The following is a 14,922-nucleotide window of genomic DNA, read 5'->3' on the forward strand; positions in this document are numbered from 1 at the left end:
TACATAAATGTCCTAATTAAACTAAAGCCTAATCCTGGATTAATCTGAGCCCTGTCTGTGAAACCAGGCCAAAGTTTCTGAATGTAATTATGTGGGATGATATTTAATATTTAGTTGTTGGTTACACTTTATTTTGATGGTCCCTTTTACATTCTGTTGACGATAAGTAACGTTGCACCTACATGTCAACTAACTCTATTAGTATTAGTAGACTGGTAGGGTTAGTAGAATAAATTGACATGTAGTTACTTATAGTCAGTAGAATGTCTGTTGGAGGAGCATCACAATAAAAAGTTAGCAGATATTAAGCATTCAGTCTATTAATACTCTAATGACTGCTGGTTGACATGTAGTTTACTTTAACAGAATATTCACAGTGGACCATCAAAATAAAGTTTTGCCAAGTTTTTGACACTAGTTTACTGTGTTACAGAGCTGGGTGGTATAAAGCAAGGTTAGACAGGGTAGATAATTGAGGCCTTTAACATTTTGATTTAAGGCAGCCAGTCCTCTGTCTTTACCGACGCTGATGAATTTGGGTTATCTGCATACATCAGCTCCGCTATACTCTGCAAAACACTTTATTGGCCCGAGGGTCAATGTGCATGTGTGTGCGTCAGAGTGCACGCATGGTTAAATTTAGAATATAATTGTTCAGTGATAATGATACAAATCCCTCACCGCACAGTGTATAACACACACACAAGGAACAGAACGACACACTGGCAATTGAAACCGCATAACGTACATAGCAGCAGTCAGATAAATGTGGTCGCTGTTTGTTCAAGATGTGTATCTGCCAACAGTGACCCTGCTCCAATTATACAGCAAATGATTTGACACGGGCTCAAACTGTAACACATTACAGGTCACCACAAAGGATTCCTGGGCGCTGAGTGATAGATAGGATTTTAAAAGTGTCAATATGTCAAATACAGCTGCTCTGCAAGATTACATTTAATCAACTGGCATGTACATTTTTCTAAAATGTTTTAGAGGTGGTTCACACAAAACACGTTTTTGCATTCCACTGCACTACTTTTCTAAAAATGTGGCACTCAAGTTAAATTAAGTTTATATGTAAATAAACACATTGAAAGTGAATGACCCCTTACAGTGAATTCAAAGCAGACATTTTGTGTGTTTTCTGGGAATCGAACCCACAACATTGGGTTTGTTAATGCAACGCTCTACCAGTTGAGCTTAACATGCTTGAAACAAGCTGTCAAAATTAGAATCTAATTTTCCATTTTGCATTGAAAAAGTTGGCTATATCTCAACATCTCTCGGTAATGAAAGAAACATCACATTGTATTTGTAGAGGCTTGCATTAGCAAAACTCATTAAGGGATGGATGTTTCTCTGTCCTACCATCTCTGTGGAGTGGTTAAGTTAGGAAAGAGCGGAGATTGGGGTGGGGAATTCTTGCCAAAGCCATCCAAATCAGGAAAAGGTGCCGACCTGCCAGAGAAAGATCTCAAATGAGGATCCTGAGAGCACCCAAAGGATGTGCAGTTCTGTAATGAGCTTTGTTCTCCTGGGAGGAACCTTCTCTATTAATGAATATGGTCTGCTATAAAAAGAGCCAAGCACTTGGAGAGGGGAGGGGAGGTCAGACCAGGGTGTCTGTTGCCTACTTTGGGAGAGTGTTGCCATCATGGTGGGGAAAACATGGGCTACGAGGTAGATGCCAAGGTCATTCATTTTTTCAGACCTTTTCCACTGACTTTTTTGATTTTTTGTTCCTGTAGCTCAATTGGTAGTGTGTTGCGTTAGTAATACCAATGTTGTGAGTTCGAGTCCTGATAAATTTACATCTTGAATGCACTTATGCTTTGGGTAAAAGCATCTGCATGCCATATTGATGAATGCAAATTTATTCCTCACATTATTTGGTATTTCCCTCCATCCAAAAGACTCAGAGCCGGACTGGGTTTTATAGCCATTTTAAATAGCATTTAGGGCATAATGCCAACCTTCTGTCTCATATTAATAACCTCTTTCAGTTCAGCTCTACGTTCTGAGGATTTACTGGTTTAGCCCTCTGTTTGACTGTAAGCGTTGTGTGGGTGTGAATGGATGAGTGAATGGATCCGAAACATTTCAGTTTTCCAAATTAAATGTCATTGGGTGTGGGTAAATAAATCTGGGATTGAAGACATCTCTGTTTGTGTGTGTGTATCGATGTGGTGACTGGATTTGTGTGTTTGCCATCTCTGCCCCGCTGTGCCATTGTCCTCATGACACACATAACTGTCAGCTGTGATTGTGCTTCCAGTCCACTGGCAGTCGACACAAGCCCTGGAATACCCCTGTCTTTGCGTGTGTATGTGTTACACATTTCTAGAAGAGAAGGAGAGACTTTCTGGGGGCTTGAAAAGGCACATTTTTGAAAACAGGTTTCAAAGTGCATCCGTTATCATTTCCATGTAAACTACAAAAATGCATATTTGTTAAAACGGTGACGTCATGCGCATGTGTATGCATGTTCAGTCTGTAGGCGAGTAGTGTTTCTTTACAAAGTGACATCGCCAACTACTGGCCTTTAAGGATAATGTGTTTTTAATCGTTTTCATGGATCCGTGTGAACGGGGAATCGTTTTGACAATGTTGTCGTCTGTATGCGAAAAATGCAAAGGAAAAACGTTTCCGTTTTTAGTACATCATGGAAATGTGTCCAAAATTATTTTCAGTGTATGACGTGGGACAAAAAATATGCATTCAATCTTGCAAATTAAACAAGGCTTGTGCCAGGTTTGATTTCTGCTTCCAGCTTTTTGTAATCAATCACAAGTTCAATTTTGTTGCACACAAAGCTATTGTATTACTTCTGAAGAGTTGAAATATAGAACTTGTCAGCTCACAGTCACTATTTGCATTTATTGAATGGAAAAGAGCAGCATGGACCTTCTGTTAAACATCTCCTTTTACATGTTTTGAAGGACATGAGGGTGAGTAAATGGCAGAATTTACATTTGTAGGTAAACAATCCGTTTATTGTTAAGTAGTTTCTGTTGTAAGTCCCTTGTGAAAAAGAAGTACACTTTACCATAGTTTAAAAATAGAGTATTTATTATGGACATTCTGAATATACTTAAATGCAAACTGAATGTTATATTGTCAGACACTGAATTTAATGTTAATTGCAATTAAATGAAAATGTACTGTAGTTTAAATTCATTAAATGCAGCTGAACAGTTATTTCATAGTTTCTCCTATTGTCTTTGAAATATAAATGTACTCACAAGGATTTATGTTGAACTAAAATACATTTTAATGTCCTTTCTATTGAAACTTGTGTCATATATTGAAATATATTTATAATAACACAGCGATGAAAGTAACATTTATATATTAACTTTCAAACACCAACACACTACAATTATAATCAAGTACTTTCATGTGCTTTAATATGTTAGTCAACAAAGATTATTATAACCTATTGGTTTACACTTTATTTTGATGGTCCCCTTTAGACATTCTGTTGACTATAAGTAATGTTGTACCTGTCTACTAACTCTCAGTGTTAGTAGAGTAAGTTGACAGGTATTTGCAAAGTTACTTATAGTCAGTAGAATGTCTGTTGAGGGAGCATCACAATAAAGAGTTAGCAGATATTAAGCATAATAAAAAGCATGGATAATAAATTGACAGGGGATAGCATGGCTGTTGTAGTTCATTCTAAAGTATGTAATCGAATAAAATTCTTAGCAAGACAGGCTGCTACTTAGATAAACAGACCTTATAAATGTTAGCTGGTGCATTAGTGCAAGCACATTTTGATTATGCGGCAACTTTCTGGTATAGTGGCTCTACGAAACAAGTCAAAAGTAAATTACAGACTGCTCAGAACAAGTGTAGAATTATTCTGAGGCTTCATCCACGAATGCAATTGAATAATAATCATTTTAGGGAAATAGGGTTTTTAAAAGTGGACAAAAGGGTAATTTTTCTTAAGTTGATGATGGTGTACAAAATATTACAGAGAAATGTTCCAAAGTACTTGTATGACTATGTTTTCGTAAGAGATGTCCATGGTTTTTCTACAAGGGCAAGGATAAATAATATATATTTGTGTCGGTTTAAGAGTTTAATTGGGAATAATTCTTTTTTGTATTCTAGCACTGTTGCTTGGAATGAATTGCCTGATTGCTTAAAACAAATTCAAGAAGAAGGTCCTTTTAGAAGAGAAGTTAAGAAATGGCTTTTTTAACTATGTTTCTAGAAGTTATTATGTGATATGTTGATGTGTGTTGTTTGATTTCATTCCCGTTATGAACTGCTCATCCATTTTTGAATACAGAGGACCACAATGGAAATAAGCCTGTGGCTTTATTGTGTATATCCTCGACAGTTTTTTAAAATGTGTATGAATTGGTCTTTTGGGCCAAATAAAAAAAAAGCAGACATTTTGTTTCAACATTACTTATAGTCAACAGAATGGTTTATCAGACAATTTAGTTTCGTGGTTTAATGTTTATTTAAAGGGAAGAACACAATGTGTGCAGGTGGAAGGTATCAAATCAGACTCAGTGGAAGTGGCTAAGGGAGTCCCCCAAGGATCTGTACTGGGGCCATTATAATTTACTATACATATATAAACTGTCTTGATGGTAATATTGAAAATGCAAGGTTCCACTTTTATGCAGACAACACTGTAATCTATTGCTCTACTCCTACAAAACAACAAACTCTGGGTTATTCACAATCTGCTTTTGATATTATTCAAGCATGGCTTTATACTTTAAAGCTGGTTTTAAATGTTGAGAAAACCAAATTTATGTGGTTATCAAATTCTAGAAACTCGTTAGATAGTTCCATTGCTCTTCGAACTTTGCAAGAGAAACTGACCACATTAGTGTCAGAGTCAATCCCTGGGCATCGTAATTGATGACATTTTAGTTCACAAATTAATTACTTGAAACAAAAATGAAAGAAGAAGCTAGGAGTTTATTTTAGAAATAAGTCTTGCTTTTCATTTAATATAAGGAAGAAGCTTGTGTCTTTCTTACCAATTCTTAACTATGGGGATGTAGTTTATCAGCATGCTCCTTCTTATCTTCTTGCCTCCCTGGATACTGGGTATCATGTTGATTTATTATGGATTGTAAATTCTCTACATATCATGTGCTTGGTCTTCTCCTGCTGTTTGAAGGAAAATGCATTGGTATTTATTATTTATACAAAGCAATTTTGTTTAGTTTTTTGCCACCTTATCTCTGTTGTTTGATTCAACAAAAAGCAGTTGGTAACAATTTATTGTGTTCACAATCTTATTATAATCTCCATGTACCTCCTGCTAGAACTAATTTAGGTAAAACTGCTTTAAAATATGCTGCCCCTTCAGACTGGAACTCTCTTCAAAGAAATTGAGGCTAAATCATTTGGTGCCTTTTAGTAATTTTAAAACACTTATGCGTGAATTAGAGAAAGATTTAGTGATTTGCAAAACTTGGCCAGGACACTCCTGTAAAATGGATTTTTAATCTCAGCGAGGTTCTCTCCTGGCTAAATAGAAATAAAATCAAATAAAAAATGTCTGAAGAGACCATCAAAATAAAGTGTTACCATATGATTTCAAATATATTTTAAAGTAAGATACACAGTCATAAACATGTACCTTCTTTAAATACACTAAAGTACACTTAAGTTACACTTAATATTTCATTAATATTAGATTTAATAAAAGTAGTTTTTAAATAGATACTTTTAAGATTTGAAGTGCACATTTAATATACTAAGTGCTCTTCTTTTTCACAAGGGGTATGTGTTTTTGGATGAAAAAGTGATGGTGCAAGGTAAGATTGTGCACTTCCTCCTTCAGCGTGAACAGGCATTTAATACAAGTATTTTTTTTCTGATAGTAATCAAGTGTTTTGAACTTTGCACTGTCCATGAGCAAGTTATAACCTTTATTTCCTCCAGGGGGGTCTTTTGTCTGTGTCTGTGCTCTGACCCATTTATTCATCACTATGACTCATATTAGAGCTGAGATCTGCATGAGTACATATAAACTCCCAAGCACTTGGCCTCCATCTCAATCTCTCGCAACCACAGAGAAACTATTTACAATTCAGGGTCATAGTTCAACTGCAAACTCAGAGGTTGGGAAACAGGATTGCCTTGCACTTTTTTGTGTAATCTAATATTTATGATATACTACTGACAAAATACTGTGGTTCTCCTCAGTCAAAACCTATAAACCATCAAAGGTTTGTACCATAAAAAACTGTGTTAGTTTGCCACAAAAAAACAAACAAAAAAACACCTTCCATAACATTGACAATGCAAATCTCCTTCAGCAGCAAATACCAACTAATCTGCATAAAGGCAATATTCAGAAATAATCATAGTTATAACATCACAGCCACAAGCTCATTAACATGTCTGCCCACATTTACATTTTAACATCTATTCAGATACTTGACCCACCTTACAGTGTAAACTGTACGCAAGGACATGGAAGTGAACCAATCATAACAGATATCATTTGTCATCGGATCTGAATCTTTGATGACTGAATAAGTGCAATTCACCTTTATTCCACAAGGTGTCTGATGAATGTCTGATACACAATGATGAAGTGATATTTCACTCATTGTTACCGCAGGCAGAAAACAAAAGAATAGGAAGTATCATCAGTAAAACTTGAAATGGCTCAGTGAAGTACTGAACGCAATCATATATTAGTGTCACTGTCACTTGATGGTGGATCTGGTGAAGAAAATGTCAGCGATCAAAATATTGATTTTGAAGATGTTGAAAATGATAGTTATGAGAATATGTTTGAGATTGTGAATATGAGCCAGATGCTGAATCCACTGGGAAATGAGCTCTGACGAGGACAGTGATGATGGTATAAAACATCTGCTCAAACTGAACCCTTCCAAGCTTCAAAAGGTAACAAATTATGATTTATTTTATTATTCTGTAATTGTTACTCTAATATCAGGAGAGTTTTATATTATCCCGACATATTAGATCCATCCATGTTAGATATAGATCCGGGTCGCTAAAGACCCGAATATGTAATAATGATTGGTGAAACATTCATGCATTTAAGGGTTAATAGTCTGAGAAAGAGGGAAAAAATGGTCCTTATGAACTAAATGACTGTTTTTCGTGCAAGATACTTTTGACTAATATTAAAAGTGAACTTAAAAGGGAAAAATGAAATACTACAAAATGTATACAATATGTTCTTTTTAAAGAATGTTGGTGACGCAGTGTCTGTGAATATCCTTTTATCATCCATATACTGTACATCACTGCAGTGTTTTAGCAATAAAGACAAAATGCTGTGCTGGCCAAAAACAGACATGTGTGAGGTGTGCGTGTGTGAAAGAGAAAGATACAATGAACAGCAATAAGACAAAGATGACACCTCTTTCTTCACTCAAATGACCTTTAATGTTGGTATAAATACAAAGTTGACAGGCTGCAGTGCATGGACGCGTGAGCCACACACACACACACACACACACACACACACACACACACACACACACACACACACACACACACACACTCTAAGTGGCTCTGCACCAAAGCAAAGGGGACAGCCAGAAGAAAACTATTGATCTTGTCTGCCTGCGTCCTCCTCATTTGTGCTAATACAGGTGATGTTTCACACCAGAGTAAGAAAATAAAACAGCAAAACAAACCAACAAAAAAGAATCCATAAACATATTCTAGTTTTTTAAGTAAAAGATATATGTTACTTAATATAAGTTACTATAGTTTCATTAAATAGACAGAGCTTCTTGCAGAGCTGAAAGAGCCCTAAGTGTTCATAAGGTGAGGAATTTCTTGAATTGGTTTCCTAAACATGTGAAGCATGTGATATTTCCCAATTCACCAGTCCAGTATACAGAGATGAACCCTATTACGACAAATCAGATAAAGCCCAAAAGCCTGAAAGACCACGTTCATAAAACTAACTGAGACCTTATTTTCAGCATCTGCTTTGCAGCAAGGATGGACATTGAGGTGCATTCAAGAACCATGCTGCGTACATTGAACTTTAAAGAATGACCTGCGCCATCTGAGGATGCTGCAGTGACATGGGGGTCTCATTGTCATGAATGTAAATGAAGAGTGCAGCGCTCCATGATGGGTATTTAAGATGACAGTTCACTTAAAAATGAAAACTGTCATTATTTAATCACCCTATTGTTATTCGAAACCTATATAGCTGTGGAACACAGAAGAAGATATTTTGAAAAATGTCTCCATTTCTCATGTTCCATACAATGAAAAGTTGTTTTGGACCCTATTAACATTCATTGAATGAAAATAATAATAAAAAATACAGTTCTTCCAAATTTGTGTTCCACAGAACTAAGTCAAACAGTTTTGGAATGATATAAGAGTGATTAAATGATGACAGAATTGAATTTTTTTGGATGAACTGTCCCTTTAAGAGGAAATTGAGCGTCATTACCTATTGAATATTTCAGTTTTTTGCTTTTTGAACATGAAAGTCAAAGTGCCATTTTAAAAGCAAAAGAACAAAGAGTACATATGATAGACGATAAGTCAGCCAGGACAACTAAACCAACGGTATTTGGCCACCTTGGGATTTTTGTTCCATTCCAACCATTTCCACTTGGCCATTTTAACTTAAATGTTTACAAAATGACTAAACCTTTTCTGCTTTTCATAATGGTTGACCACTATAACGTGATGATCTCAGTTTTAGTCTTCCACACCCATTCTCCCTAATTTTAGGTACAAATCCCCAGAAAGGTTGAATTTGTGTGTTTTTTGTAGAAATGTGACAGACTCAGTGTACGTGTGTGTGTTTGGCTGAGTGTGACCAGTGGGGTAAGGGCTGTAAATAGGTCAGGGGCCCCCTTGGGCCCCTGTATGATTCTGTGTGTCACCCCTTACACAACGAGCAGGCAGCTGTCTGAGAGATTCACATGAAATCCCTACTGAATGTGCAATTGTCAATGAAAACACGCACACGCTTGCATTTAAAGAACGAGCTGCTCAGATGTGAATGTCACTAAGTACAGATTAAATGCTAGTGAATATTTCATGTTCTGCTGCTCGAAAAAAAGCAACTGCAAATTAACATAAAAAAATTAAAAGATGGAAAGAAAAATCCTTTTATAATAGCTATGACATCTCTAGAGTACTCAAATTCACCTGTTCATTTTTTTCTGAAAGGCAAACCGTGTTTGTGTGTGTGTACAAAGGTCACACTCTTTTGCACTCATAGAGTATGTTATTGATATCAGATGCTTTATGCCCGAGAGACGTCTTCAGCTTTAACCCTCCTTACTGCAGTATTTTGAGCAGTGTTGGGGAGGAACTGTAGCAATTCGACTATTTAACTACATACATTGTAGTGATATACAAATATATATATATATATATATATATATATATATATATATATATATATATATATATATATATCTTCCCTAGTGTAGCTAACTATTTTTTTTTTAAAAAGAAAGTGTGGTTTAGCCTTTCAAACTCTGCAGACCCAGTACCGTGTCCAATAATACATCATCAAGATGTCATCAAAATTTTAAAGGTCCGAGGTTGACCACTAACCCTATATATGGTATCATTGGAAAGCTTAAAATCTAAAATTTCTGCATCTTTTTGACATTTATTTTACACAAAGTAACTTATTTACACTAAAGTACCTCATTCCCCCTCCCCACCCCACAGCCCCATTGTCATGTTGATGAATATGTAATTGTAATTGTGATTAAACATGAACTGTAATTGTATTTGAATATGTAATTGTAATGTAATATGTAATTTGAAATGACACCAAGCTATTGCATTTATACCATTATATGAAGGTATGGGGAGCCTTTTTGGGTAGGCCAAAATTATTACATTATATACATTACATATATATATATATATATATATATATATATATATATATATTTTTTTTTTTTAAACACCACTGCATGTGGATATGGAAAGCTTTTCAATTCGGGTGGGCCAAAATCAGATCAGGAGGAAATTCACCAAAATGGTCCAGAAAATAAGAAGTTAGGTATTTTAACAAGCTTCAGTTTGTATCTTCTGAAACACTGATTCTGAATGTGCAACAATAGCACAAAGACACAAAAAGGGAGAGAAAAATGGAATAACTAATAAATAAAAGTTTTCACTCTGCCAGAGATGATAAAAGGCTGATCCGGCTCTGTAGTGTGTGTTCGTGAGCATCAGAGTTCTCTTCGTGCTCTAAGCTGTTGTCACACTGCAGTCGAGCCTCCGCTGTGTAACAGGATGCCAAGAGCTCAAGAGGGGTTATCAGAGTTGAGGACCTCTTACACACTGAGCACGTGTTTGGCAAGGAAGGGGATCTGACTTTTCCAGTGATCTGTCACATACGCCATAAAAATGATCAGTGACCATGTGTGTGGGACTAATGTGGGAGATATCATTTCAGGCTGGAGGAATGTTTCCCAAAAGATGTCATGTCATTTGATGATGCAGGTCACCTTAGCATTATGGAGACATACAGTGCTGAGAGCAGCTGTCATGCTTTCCTCTGGGTGAATAAATGATGTGATCATTCTAAGAAAGACAAACGTTCTCTTCAGAAGTATATTTAGAGGTAAAATCCTAAACTGTCTCTACCCAACTGGAAGTGGGCAAATCCACATTACGCTTGAAGTGGATGAAAGCATTGTGAGTTAAGGCGGGGGAAAGTGTCTAAGCTTTGGTCCCCAGAGTAAACCTGTCATCCGCTCTGATTTAGTCCTCCTCTTCCTTAAGAAAGGAAGATGGCTTACAGCAGCCTTTATGGAATCACCCTCTCTAAACCAGCACTGCAGAGATGCAAAAGAGGAGGGCAGAGTCAGAGCAGCCTACGAGACGAGACAAGACGAGAAGAGGTGAGACAAAATGAGACGAGAGACAAGACAAGGCTACAAGAAAAAAAAGGTGAAAAGACAAGACTTAGAGTGAACAAGACAAGAGTCAAGAAAAGACGAGAATGAGATGAAATGAGACGAGGTGAGAAACAAGAAAAGGCTAGACAAGGTGGGAGATGAGAAAGAAAAGATGAGGAGACAAGAGACAAGACTAAATGAGACTAGACATGCCATATCACCAGCAGAGCCATATCAGCCATATCCAGCAGCCATATCACCCTGTAGCCCAAGGCTGATTGCCCACTGAAGCTAAGCAGGGCTGAGCCTGGTCAGTACCTGGATGGGAGACCTCCTGAGAAAACCAGGTTGCTGCTGGAAGAGGTGTTAGTGGGGCCAGCAGGGGGCGCTCACCCTTTGGTCTGTGTGGGTCCTAACGCCCCAGTATAGTGACGGGGACACCATACTGTCAAAGAGCACCGTCCTTTGGATGAGACGTTAAACCGAGGTCCTGACTCTCTGTGGTCATTAAAAATCCCAGGATGTCTTTCTGAAAAGAGTAGGGGTGTAACCCAGGCATCCTGGCCAAATTTGCCCAGTGGCCTCTGTCCATCATCATGGCCATCATCCCCATATACTGATTGGCTTCATCACTGTCTCCTCTCCACCAGTAAGCTGGTGTGTGGTGGGCATTCTGGCGTAATATGCCTGCCGTCGCATCATCCAGGTGGATGCTGCACATTGGTGGTGGTTGAGGAGAATCCCCCCTGAAAAGCGCTATATAAATGTAACAAATTATTAAGACAAATGGAGAGAAGAAAATAAAAGAGAATTGGAGAGAATAAATAAAAAATAAGACAAGAAGAGTCAAGATGGGGAGAAGACGTGAAGACAAGAGGTGAGACAAAACAAATGATGAGAAGAGACAAAATGAGATCAGAAGAAAAAGAACAGAGACAAGATAAGACAGGGGAGAGAGAAGACGAGACAAGGAGGAGAGGAAAGGACAGAAGATGAGATGAAACAAGACAAGGAAGAGAGGAGACCAGGCAAAGAAGAGAAGACAATACAAGAGACAACATGAGATGAAACGAGACACAACGACAAAACAAGGAAGAGAGAACAGGAGAAGACAGAAGTTGAGATGAAACAAGACAAATGAGAATGAGAAATTGAGAATCAGTAGAGAAATTCAGATGAAGCAAGAAAGGAGACGAGGAGAAAACAAGGAGACGGGACAAGACAAGTGAGAAGAGATTAAATGAGACGATTAGGAGAAGAAAAGAGACAAAACAAGGAAGAGAGGATATGAGACAAAGAGGAAAAGAAAGAAGAGGAGAAATGAGAGGGGAGAGTGTAAGTGACTCTCAGTTGGGGAAATTCTGCAGAGCTTCATGCATGATGGACAGAGCGTGACGGACACACCTTCACAGACAGCAAATCGATCCAGCAAATTTAAAGTCTCACAGAGCACACATTCATTCCTGTGCTACTGAAAGTACAGCAAGACCTTTAGCACTGCCTCTGGCCCCAAAGCTCCTATCCAAACCAACAGACAAAAAAAACACACACAAAAAAACAAGGAACTCAAATCAATATTATTTCCTAGACTTCATCAAGAATGTAGCAGAAAGACTTTGAGACTGTGTCTCAAAACCTAGTGAGCTGCCTGACTAGAATGCATCTACAGTGTCTGAATTTTGTTTTAAAAGTTGTACCTTATGGGTACAACAGCTCGTCCCTTTAAGGGTACAGCTCCAAAGACATTCTACCCTTGTACCTTATCTACCCCTAAAAGGTGCATATAGTAATTTGTAGCCTTTAAGGTCTACTACTATGAACTAAAGTTGTGGTGAACTAAACTAAATCCCTTTGAGGATACTGCACCAGTGACAAGCTGCTGTCCCCATAAAGGTACTATACTACATTTGTTTCTGAGAGTGATGCCTAAATTGCTATCTATCTGGGGGGGTTCACTGTTCCATTCAACTTTGGTCATGGGATTTTTCTACCTCGAATATCAGCCTTCCAACAATAAGTGTTCTGCCAAGAAGAGGATGCATAATGAAACACAGTCGCAATGCTAGCATTGACTTTATGCACCAAGTAGGAAATTTGGAAATTCTGATTTAATGAACAATTTATTCAGGCTGTCGAATCAGGTTCATCTAGGACCCGAGGCGATTCCACTGGCTAAAATAACTTTTAATGGTCTCCCAAGTCAGAATTAGATTAGAAATCCTATAAAATTGCTTGGTTTATGTTGTATGAAATACTGTTACATACACTCTCAGAAAAAACAGCTTGTTGATGGGGCAGTCGCCTTAAAGCAGGGGTGGGCATCTCTGGCCCTCGAGATCCGTTTACTTGCAGAGCTTTGCTCTAACCCTAATCAAACACACCTGATTAAGCTAATCAATGTTTTTTTGTTCATGATTACAAGAAAGTGACAGGCAGAAGAGTTTGATAAGGATTGGAGCTAAACTCTGCAGTAAAGTGGATCTCAAGGACCAGAGTGTCCCAGCTCTGCCTTAAATAGATAACTCTGTACCTCATTTATACCTAAAGGGTTTATGGACCTTAAGAGTACATATTACTACAAGGTACTAATTCACACCTTTTAGGAATATATAAGGTACATCATGCTTGTTTGCAGATTTGCTATGAAATTGTATTATAGAACCCCTAAAAGTACTAGCTTAGCATACTCCTAGCTTAGTTTAATTTATACTGTACACACATACCTAACTCCTTGGGGACCTAGACGTACAATGACACCTTTCAACTTTCCAGCCACGGATAAGCATGAACAACAGAAGCTATTCCTAAAAATTATAACCATCGTGGGGTTTTGGCTGCATCTGTTTGCTGCATTCTGCATATACTTCAGCCTCTATTATTCATTCTCTGGTTTACTGCTAGCAGCTGAGGTTGCATTTATTCATTCACAAAGATATAGCAGTAGTTCAACTCTGTGCTGCTAGTTAATTAGCGTTCTGTTGAGTGTATGTGTGTGTGAGTATCTCTACAGATCTTCCTGACACAGGCCACCCCTGCTGCATTGCTGATGGCTCTTGCGGTTTTGGAGCTGAACTGACTGCAGTGTTGTGGCCTGGAAACTCAGATAAAGTCCTGCTCTTGCGTTGAACTTTACTCTCGGATAGCACTAGGGCTCGTCCCGTTTATCACCTCTTATATTACACATTAATATTCATAGAGGAATAAAATACCAATACAACCCCTCCCCAATTTCTCTCTTCTTCTAAAGGCCGCTGACAGTCACGCATGATCACTCTCAGAGTTCACAGCAGGTGAAATTGGCATACACACTGCAGCATGTTGCTATAAAGTTTACCACCTCTACTGTCCATCCTTATATTGCCACAATGCTGACATCAGCACAATACATTCGACCTCTACTGTATGGTCCTGTCGTAACATTTTTAGCAGTATTTTTTTCTTCTTTTTTTTTTTGAGGAAGTCTCTCCAGGTATTTCCTGGCTCAACTGTTCACACATAATCTTGTTCCCCTAAAGACATGGTATTATTAGTCTGTCTCAGAATGGGGTTAACACTTTGGAAATAATGCTGACATGGTGAAACCCCACTGTAATTTGAAACTAACGATTGAGAGAGGACAGAACGACAGAGAGAGAGACAGTGAACCAGGGGCTGAGGAATTGAATGAGATGAATGGACCCATACACACACACACACACACACACACACACAACCACACACACAACACAACACAACACACTCACAGTCCTGGGTTGTGACCTGAAGTTGAGACTTCCTCGCTGAAAGGACCAGCTTGTTGGGCTTTATACAGACTTCTTAAATTTAATACAATTTTCAACGTTTAGTGAGTATGTGCACACAGACACAGTGTGTAACTTCTGCACCATTAGCGACAGAGTTTGTTAGATGTGAGAAGTGGAGTGGAGTTGCATTATTTTGGCTTTAGTGAAGAGAGGGTTTTGTATAGCCGGAATGCTTTCAAAAGATACCACTACCTAATGAGGGTAGTAACACATAATAAATAAGATATTTTTAAAAACCACTTTGATAT

At 37.8% G+C, this 14,922-nt stretch overlaps 1 protein-coding gene across 1 annotated transcript in view; it reads right to left on the bottom strand.

Annotated features, from left to right (window-relative positions):
• lrrc52 (leucine rich repeat containing 52) overlaps nucleotides 1–14,922 on the bottom strand; it is a 71,064-nt gene that overhangs the window by 23,140 nt on the left and 33,002 nt on the right. The window lies entirely within an intron of this gene.

Source organism: Squalius cephalus (genome assembly GCF_949319135.1).
Source record: "Squalius cephalus genome assembly, chromosome: 12".
Lineage (NCBI taxonomy): Eukaryota > Metazoa > Chordata > Actinopteri > Cypriniformes > Leuciscidae > Squalius > Squalius cephalus.